Below are 10,989 nucleotides of genomic sequence, written 5' to 3'. Positions count from 1 at the left end.
AAGTCCGTCCAAGTCAATTGAAAAAACATGATGGAGTCTATCAAAGTGTTTAGTCAAAGTTTTTGATACAGGTTTACACGGTTAAAATTTTTTTTTTCAAAGAAGACTTTGACAAAGACTTGATCGAAAATTCTGATCATGTAAACAGGCCTTTAGAATGTTAATTTGGCCAATTGGATGAATAGGGCAGATATTTTATGCATATACGAACAAAACAATTGAATTGATCATGGTTTGTTGTAGTCCGAGAGAATAGACGTATTTACAGTTGTGGACTCTATTTACAAAAATAATACATTTTCCAGTTGTTTTCGTACTAAAGATTAATGACGTCACAATTAAAAAATTATATTGTTTCATTGATGTCAAAAGATTATTCAGTTACAAATCTAGTGTCATTTGGAGCAAAATGACAAGTGAGAATTTCTGTACAAGGGGGATCTTACTTGTGCTAGCTTACAAAAGCAACAGCTTATAGGTAAGCATGTCACCTAATTTGTTCGGATTCCGAGTCAACTGATCGACACTCTATTTCCTATTTACCGCGTGTCTGGCGAAATGTCATGGGGTCCATTATAAGGTTTGTTCCACTAAAACCACCCCACCAATTTGTATAACATTATAGGCATTTCCACGGGCTTTGTCTCAGACGACGAAACAGACGAACCGGAAGTAGACGTTGGTTGGTAAGGGAAACAAGCTTAGCAAAAGCAACAAAAGCAAATGAGCAACTTGGACTCCACTAAAAACTGGGAGCATGGACCAGGTGCACCGGTAGGGTAAGTTGCTTTAATTAATGTTTCTCCGGGAACGTTAAAAGGTTTCATCTTCATCATATTAAAATAAAAATATATGTTGTGAAGTGGCTAATATTAAAAGTAAATAATAATAATGAATAAGTTAACAATAGCCACGTGTTAACAAGCTACCTATGAACAGCTGATCACGAACTAGTGCAACCTTCATTTTATCTTTCTTCGCATTTTTTAGACTGGACAAAGTTTTTTTTTCTTTTCTTTTCTATCTTGTCTGGAAAATGATCTCTGACCGAAAAATTTGTTCCTTTTAATTGTAACAGTTTTTCCGTGACAAACTGTCTATCTTTTACCGAAACAAATTTAGCGACGATTAGTCGATCGCCGTTTTTCGTTTTCTTACCAAATTTGACTTGGGTTTTATTGACTCCAAGTTTATTATTGATGAAGTTTGTCACGACGTTTACTGGGTCTTCCTCTGCTTCAATTTTTTTTCCTTACATAATGAGGTTATTATTCATAGACTACCACTGTAGCTCGTCTACATCACTTTCTAGATAGTAAAAGTTTGCATCAGGTCTTTTCATATCGACTATATCCTCGTAACTTCTGCTTTGCGTTGTTCGAAATATTTTATCCTTGACATATTTTCCTTGCACTTATGATTTTAAGTTCAACGGAACTCATCTGTTGGATGTTTTCTTCAACAAATGTGTTTCTGTTATACATATATTTGCATTTTCTTCAACATTTTCAAATTGTGTTACCACTGAATCTAATTTATCTTCTAGCCGCGTTATCCGTGACGCTTCCCGTTCAAGTCTTTGCATCGATTCTGGAGATGTGATGCTAAAGCTAACACAATATCGTGACAGTTTTGCTATCAAATTTCTTAATTTCCGACATTCTAATTTAAAAAGTTTTTAAGTAGCACTCCAGCTAAGAATCAAGCAAAATGTGATTCATGGTTGGAAAGCCTACATATTTTTATTTTTGATATTTTGTTTAAAATGCTTTAGTAAACAGAAATTAACATGTGGTTTTTCATATAACCCGTGTTCATAGGAGATAAAAATTATATAGAATGCACTGTAGATTTAAAAATTAAGGGAGATAACTCGGTAAATGACACTCAAATACAATAGAATATACTGGATTTTTAATATTAATTATCTCCTAAGACCAGACAGGTCGGAATGAATAATTACACATTTCATAAAATACACCCATAAAACAACTTAATTACAAAAATAAAAATATGTAGCCTTTTTGGGGTGTATCACATATTTCAGATTTTGCATGATTCTTACAAAGACAGCTACTTAAACACTAAACTCAGCAAAATGAGCAATGACGAACAATCAAATTGTCATGGACCATTTTATCAAGAGTCGTTGTCTCGTGGAATAAACAACTCTTTAATTTCTGGAACAACTATTTTTTCTCTAAAAAATAATTTTTAACTTTATTTCTGCATTAACTGTGGAATCACCATGTTTGCATTATTCTATTTCATGTTACTGCAATTGACAACTTGGGTAGGGAAACATGTGAAATATGATAAAATTTGGTATTCAATTTCCGTATTTTTTTACTTAACCATGTTAAAATATTGTCCCTTCATGCTTTCAACATGATTTCTCTCATGGTCTAACCATTTATATATATAAAAAAAATCATCAAATGTCTCAAAACCCAACAGACGACATTCGGTGCAGTTTTTCTACATATTCTTCCGATTTACCATGTAAACATACATATGGACGATGTCAAAGTGTTGGATTAATTACATTGAATGAATGTAATAGGAGTGTGAAAGACCATTTGAGAAGCCTTAAACTGGCTGTTGGCGGTTATAAAACTACAGGCTTCGCTTTCTCTACTCATGACATTTATACTGAAGCAGACCTGATCTGCAGGAGAACTGGGCTCTTTACAACTAATAAATCTTTGTCAGTGTGTCCAGCACACAGATCCAAGCTGGAAATAGATTTCAGGCAGAGGAAAAAATGTTGCTTTCCAGTCCATGAGCGGAAAGGGAAAGCTTTTATGGTAATATCGTCGAATCAGAGTGAGCACATCCTGGGAACATATGGCACATTAGTTCCTGTTGGCAGTGGTAAGTTTTAAAATTACAGTGATGTGAAATAATGTCAGATTATTAAAAGGAATCGACAGATAGTTTTCAAGTCTGACTGTAGCTATGGTCACTGATGGTGTCAAGACATTCATTACATGTACATGTATCATAAATTTGATAAAAATATTTTAGTCATAAGGCACGTGCTTGTCAGCAGTTAGAGATAAAACTTCCTTCTGTAGCAACAATCAACAAATGTTTCTGATAAAAGTATTGATTCAATGTTGTATTTCATACATACATGCATACCATTACAGACAAACAGTAGCACTCCAGCTAAAAATCATGCAAAATTTTATTCATGGGTAAAAAGCCTATATATTTTTATTTTTGATATTTTGTTTGAATTGCCATAGTAAACAGGAATTCACATTCAGTTTTTTATATATCCCGTGTTCTTAGGAGATAAAAATTATATAGAATGCACTGTAGATTTCAAAATTAAGGGAGATAACTCCGTAAATTCCACTCAAATACAATAGAATCTATTGGATTTTCTATGTAGATTATCTCCTATGGCTGTTCAAGCAGTAACTAAACAAAGAGGTAAGTGTGAAAGCCAACATTTTGTTTTCATCTCATATACAAAAATTTACAGAATATCAACATAATTCTGTCCAACAAAAAATGCAGCGTTTTGCTCTCAAGGTTTTGGTAATTCATGATTTTGACACTAAAATGAATCTCTAGACAGAAAATATTTACTTGTAATTGGATCTCAAGCATTTAATATTCTATGTTATAGGATTGACAAGTTCTGAATGAGTGTTTTTCTATTCAATGTTTAAGCTTTTACGTTTGTACACTTAATCAATTATTATAGAACAACTTGACTAATTCACTTGCTAGTTGAATATTTTTTATAGTGTATTTTGTGGTGATAAAAAATAAAACAAAAGGAAAATGAAAAAAAAATATTAAATACATATTGTAAGGTGAATGTAGCACGACTGCAATACACATGTTATAATGAGTGATATTTCTAAATCTAAATATCCACGCATTAACCCGCATATATATATATATATATATATATATATAGAAAGGTCTGAAAGATTCCCAACGATGTTAGAACTGTCAAATTTTTGGTCGTTCCCTCCGCGGGACTCGAACTCGTACCGCTGTGACATCTATGGCAACACCGCCTGCACTAAGTCCAGCGCCCTAGACCACTCGACCAGCTATGTTATATAGAAATATAGCTTCCGCTGGCCAGGTCATTCCTCCTCGTAGGATTAATCTAGGGCTGTAACTTAGTACACGATGTATGGTAGTACGGGACAGTTCATTTTAGATGTTATTATGTAGGATAGAGGATCAAATTAATGATGCATGTCACAAAAAATCAATATTATACAAACGTCTCAGAATGTGACGACTCTATTCGCTACACTGATCTATCGGATCAAATTGATACAGGAAAGATATATAAACGTATAGAAAGGTCCGAAAAATTCCCAACAATATTAGAACTGTCAAATTTGCGAAGCAAATTTTTGGTCGTTCCCTCCGCGGGACTCGAACTCGTACCGCTGTGACATCTATGGCAACATCGCTTAACCTTGGTCTAGAATGTCTTTTTGTTGTCGATGATGCCATAAATTTAAAATTTTGTTTCAGCTAGTGTAAACAGAAAATGAAGTGGACAATGGCTTTAAGAGTAATTAAATGAATACAATTTCTAATAACTGTTCAGTTTAATTCAGCAACTGCAAGTAGGACAAAACTGCAATTCATTCTTCTTTCTTTTCAGATTTTAGCTTTTATGATTTTTAATCATATTCAAAGGGATAAAGCCGAGGATTTTCAAAAAACAACACAAAAAATAATCTGAACAGAAACGAATGTTATTTGATCCTATATGCAGTGACAAAAGAACAAATTGCAAAAGTAATCTGAATTAGTTTGGCAGCCTGTGGTTAATCTTAAAAAGCGAAAAATATTTTTGTCTTTGTATTCACGGTTTTCATGAACAAAATCAAAATACTCTACATAACAGAAAGTTCTCTTTATGAAAATAAAACTTTATTTATAACACAATTTCATTCTTTATACCACATTAATGATCAACACGTTTAATAAATAACAACTACTCTCAGAGACAGACAGATTAACACTCAATGGTCGATTACAAAATGATGACTGTATTTATTTACATTCCCAGTAATATAAATACAGCAAAATGCGTCCTAAAAATGTATTTTGAGCTTTGGTAAATTAAATATTTTTACTGTTTATAAACGAAATCCATCTTGGGTCAAAACATAAAGGAAAAAAGGAAAGAAAGAATTATCAAGAAAGCGACTGCTCAGACGTACTTTATTAACATGTGACTCCTTCAAACCTGAAAAAAGACGTCTTTGAACGATTTCCTTTAGGATGGGGATCAAATATTGATCATTAACTAATCTTTGTGTAATGTGTCCTGACTCAAAAATAAATCTCGGGAATTCTCGTTGGTTACATGACTAAAAACAAAACAAATCGACACATTTCAATATTGGAAAAACAATAACATTAAATTTTGATACATATAAAAATTGTACACTGGCATTCAAGTTACCACCTTCCACATATTAATACATTAAAATTTAAACAAAGGACAAAACAAATAAAAATTATAATAATAAACAACTATTATCAACATTACAACAGGTTTTGCATTATTCATGGAAAAGCTAGACATGCGTCTCACAGAACACATAACCATAACAGTAAACAAATACATTTTCATAGCAAGTGGATTTCTATTCAATATAAATGTAGTTGTTAATGATGAAATATTATGTAAAATTCATTACTACCGTTTTACTGTTATATAGTATTGGAACTAGGTCATGAAAATGGAATAATTTTCGAAACTTTTAATAAAAATGCCGTAAATGTTTCGAAACTTTTAATAACAATGCCGTAAAATTTTCGAAATTTTTAATAACAATGCCGTAAAATTTTTGAAACTATTAATAAAAATGCCGTACATTTTTCGCAAAGTTCGTATACATGGTTTTTACATGTATTTTGCAAAATAGGATTCAGGAAGTTACAAATTAGTAAAAATTGATTAAAACATAAAATTAACATATATTCATTCCATTTCATTCTGGTATTATAACACACCGGGTACCACTGTAATGAGAATATGTAGCGTCATAAGGTTAACCTGCCAACTATGCTTATCTATCATGGAAGTAATTATACTACTTAAGGATATAAATGAAACTCGTTCGATCTAACATCACGTGACCTTTATCTACTTGCCCCTACTACTATTGTCGTAAATATCGAAAAACATTCCAAATCGTTTATCATATTTTTGTTTGAAATTAAACAAGTATATATATATATGTGTGTGTGTGTGTGTGTGTGTGTGTGTGTGTGTGTGTGTGTGTGTGTGACAAAATGGTAATTTGTTTACAGAGGTATATATCTATCAATAAAAATCCAACACGATCAGATTTTCACGATATGTTTATGTATTCGCATCACTAGCGCTTTCATGGCTGCTGCCAATCTTCAGGTGACATTACATAACGACAACGTAGTTAATGGTAACGTTATACATATAGTGACGTTATAATAGTATAAGGAGAGTTAAATATTAACGTCAAAAATGAAAGAAAGAAATAAGAGGACATGAAAAATGTTAACGTCCATTCAATTTCGATTTAAATTTACGAATAAACATCTTTTCTTTGGCTTCACGTAAATCTTTATCATTGTCTCTCAGTTTGTAAAATGGGAAAATTGTAAATCGTCCATCGCTGCATTTATCTAAATGCTCACTGACGGGACAAAATCTCTAATTTGGATCTCGGACCCGTTGTCGATGGACTCTCGTTCGAGTAATGACCCTGTCGCCTGTATGACCAATATATATTTCTTCACATTTGCTACATTTTATGCAATAAATTAAATTTGCAGTTTTACAGTTCATGTCCTCGTTGAATTAAGGAAAGTCTCTAAATATGTTTGAAAGCTAACAAACAAAAAAAAACAAAAGCAAAAATTACCATATTAACAAAAAGTATACATTCCCCCTTTCCCACATACCAGAAAAAAAGAGAGCAAAACTTTAATCCAAAGTTTTGCGGATTCTAATCTTCAGGAGAAGTTTTTTTTATTGCAAAAAAATATACAGAAAGCAAAAGTGTCATGACATTTCATCTATTTACCAGTTTATCTACAACTATATCAAGGATTTGTCGATTCAGTGTAAAGAATTGTTCACGCAGGCGAATAGCAAGAAATTTAACCATATACTATTAATCGTCATGTTGCGATATTTGTAATAACATCTTGCTAGCCCCAGAAAACATAGAAAATTATGGCTCAGTCGAAACAAAATTAATATAGGATCATTTAACATTAAACAAAATAAACCAAGTTTATTTGATGTGTAACAAGCTTTCTGATTGGTTAGTTCTCTGTGTTTTTAACTATACTCGGCGTCACATATAAATAAGATACTGTTAAAATTTGAATAAAAATATTTTCTACGACTTTATTGACACCTTCCGTAGTTTAAATTGTCTTAAATGACTTGCTCATTCGTTTAGCCAAACGGCTTCTCCCTAAACATTGAACCGTTAAATATTACGCGAACAACGTACAATACTGAGAAGTTGATCAAGCAGACAATTGTCACCGGAGTTCGACGGGAACTTACGAACTTCGTTTGTAAACAAATCGTCCCGTCGAAACCAATGTGGCGGATATTAGTATGGGATTTTTCTCGTAAGGATTTGTTACGCACAATTTAAGCCAATAAGCGACTCGTTGGTACTAACACGTCATGCATATATGCGAACTATCTTCAGATTAAATAAAAGAGAGACAACTCTAGCGGTAAGTCCCGACGGTTTAAAAAGTAGATTTTTAGTTTTAAAATGTGCTGTATGTGACGTCGAGTATACGTGACTTGGTGCCCTGTAGTCAATAACGTTGATTGGTCCATCACTCAGTGGTTCTTAAATACTACAAAAATTACCAATTTAACATATTGTATATTTCGATATGCTGTACATTTGTTTAAAGGAGTAACCTCTTAGCAGTAGCATTAAAATCAAATATGTAGGAAGATCATAATTAAAATATTAGTTGCATACTAGAAGTGTTCAAAACCAAATCTATCTGAAGAGGAAGCCAAATCCATCACCGACAGCTTCTACCATATGCAATGCAGGCCTCAGTGTTTTCTGTATTTTTACGGTCAGACTACCGGGTTGGTTTAAGATATCAACATCGTAAGACAAGCTGAAATAAATAGTTTGATATTTGAGACGTTTTCCATTAGAAATGATCCAAATCAAATTTGTTGATTTCACCCACAATTTACCAAGAACTTCCGTTGATATATTCAACATAACATTTATTCAAATAAAAGTGTGAGCAGGAGTTATTTGAACAAAGTTTTCAGAGACTTGACTTATAAGCGGTTATTCTAGTCACAAAAATGTTTACTCCTGATCCTTTTAAAAAAAACCAAAACCTAGCTGAATTGTAAGTAAAGTGCTCGACAGGTGATTTTTAAATTCAAGATTTAAATGTGAAGCCTTCCTCCTATGTTTTAGTTTCAATAGTATATAATGAGAGCTTCATCACAAGTTCATCACTCTTGGAATTGACCTCTGCTCTATGTAGAGTTCATTTATACCATGTTGGTTTAGAATTATCTGTCTGATGTTGTATTTTCCATTATCGCCGGTTTTTGCTTAAATTATATGTTTACTCTGTTTGCTATATGTGTGTTTGGTCGTCTTGGCAACTCTACTTGTCATGCATTTAGTTCAAATTGAAAGTTATACATGTATAGTGGAGTATGTGTAAAAACCCCTCCCTTTTTTTCATTTTATTAAAACATTTTAAGTAAGCTTACTTATTTGAATTGTGGTATTGAATGAAAATAAAATGGACGAACTGTGTAAATGAGCATAAACATGAAAAATACTGCATTTTATGTAAGATATGCTTTTCAAGAGAGATAACTTTTCATTTAATGATTTCGGTTTTTTTTCTGATATATGCCATTGTAAAATTTACGAAAAAGAACTTAATCCTCAGAACCCGAATAAACCCTGCATATGATGTAAAAACTAAGTCTTTATAAACAGTTATAAGTTCTTGAGAAGGCGTCCACTCTGTTTTTTATTACTGTCTAAAGAATGGCACTCTTTGGTAGTTTTTTTTTCTAATTTAGAAATTCATCCTCCGTCAAGAGCTATTTGCCTTAAATATAATAGGGGCTAAAATACCTAACATATTGTTCTTTCGAGACCAATGAAGACATTATTATGCTAATGAATTAATCGTATGTATCCACATTTCAACGATAAGTATGTATATACAGTCGAACTTCACTCGCTCGAACACCCGGGATTTCTCGAATCAATTAAAAGTACCAAAATTTTCTCCTATATAATCAATATAAATAACCTTGGATTTCTCAAACTTCGAATTCTCGAACACTCGAACTGACTAGTCGGTCCGTTCGGTAATAAATCTTAGATAATAACCCTCACTAACTCGAACTCGTCAGCAATTTTGTCAGCTTGGGTAATAAAAGGTGCGAAAAACTCAAACCCTATCATTAATCAGTGTCATTTTGGTTAATTACAGGTAAAATTTAAGTCATCACTAATTAGGCAGTTTTGATCTTTAACATAACACTGATTGAAGTTCAAGAATGTTCCGAAGTTGGTATGATAAAAGCATGAAAGAAAATCGAATGAAAACAAATTTATTGACCAATGAACTCGAACTCTGAAAGTTCGTATATTTCCGGATTTTTTTTTAATGTTGATTTGTGAACATTAAAAATGCTGTGTTCAACATAATCTTCCAAAGCGAACGAAAAAGATCCACGAACTAACACAACTTCGTAGGAAGTAGGCAATTTCTAACGATAAAGTCGAACTCGGACCGGCACCGAAAGAAATCCGGAAATATAAGAACTTCAATTTCTTGAACTCCCGGTAACTCGAACACATTTCAATGGTCCCTTGAAGTAAAAGCTACCGCGGTTTGACTGTATAACGAATAGGTCGAGTGTCCTACTATAATAGGATGTTGTCCATCTGTTTACGTAAAAGAGTAATCGAGGTAACAAAGATTCTAGCGGAAATCAACAGAATGTAATCCAAGACAAAGTCAAGACATGGAAAACAGTCACACACAACATTGACCATAGAATAACAACAATAATACATACAAGGCAACAAAAGTAAATGAACAACTTCGACTCCACTCAAAACTTGGAGCAAAAGGTTAAAAAAATCATACTATCCCCAAAAATTGTTCCATGGAAAATTCTAAGATCATCATGGGAGAGAATACACCGGCAAGCATCCATAGATTTAAAGTGTGGTTTCAGTGAAACAAAATCCCACGTGTTTGCAAGAATATAATTGCAACGTTCAACTTCTAATGGAGATTGAGTGAATGCCCTCTTTTTAAAGCAATATGAGTGCTTCGTATATATGAAAGTAAATAAACTTCATATTATTTTGTTCAGTGTGAAGGGAGTTTAAAATTTATTCCGGAATGTATTAATTGCAAATTGCTTTTTTGTGAAGTTCTGTATCTGAACATGCTGAATAAGGTAACAACAAAATTACAGAATACTAATTCATAATCAAATCTAGTCCACAATAAAGGCAGGGGGTTTCAGCTCTGACATTTTTCACAATCTAAACATGAAAACAGATAAAAACGAAACACGTGAAATTATATCCTTTATTTTTATCATTAAACATTCCAGTTGACATTAATTGGAAAAAGATAAGCTTAAAGATATTAGCATTTGTCGGGATTGTTTACGGGTCATCTAATCAAAAGCTTTATTTACAGACTAATATAAAATAGTATAGCAAATACTTACAACTAAAATTAATTCCACATGTATGCTTGAAGCAACATTTCTTTTCCACAGAACAGTTCAATAGATAATATAAATATTGATCTATTACTTTTCATTTTGTCATTGATAAGGGCAATACATTAACATATTTTGGGCTTTATTACTGAATGGTGCCCTGGTAAATAGTGATTCCAATTAAGTCAACAAATAAGTGTTATTTTGTTTGTAATATTATCAAA

The sequence above is a fragment of the Perna viridis genome, chromosome 14, assembly GCF_037379345.1.
Source record: "Perna viridis isolate PV_CMFRI_1.1 ecotype Kerala chromosome 14, ASM3737934v1, whole genome shotgun sequence".
Taxonomy (NCBI): Eukaryota; Metazoa; Mollusca; class Bivalvia; order Mytilida; family Mytilidae; genus Perna; species Perna viridis.
The sequence above is the reverse complement of the archived record's forward strand: the minus strand, read 5'-3'. Positions refer to the sequence as shown.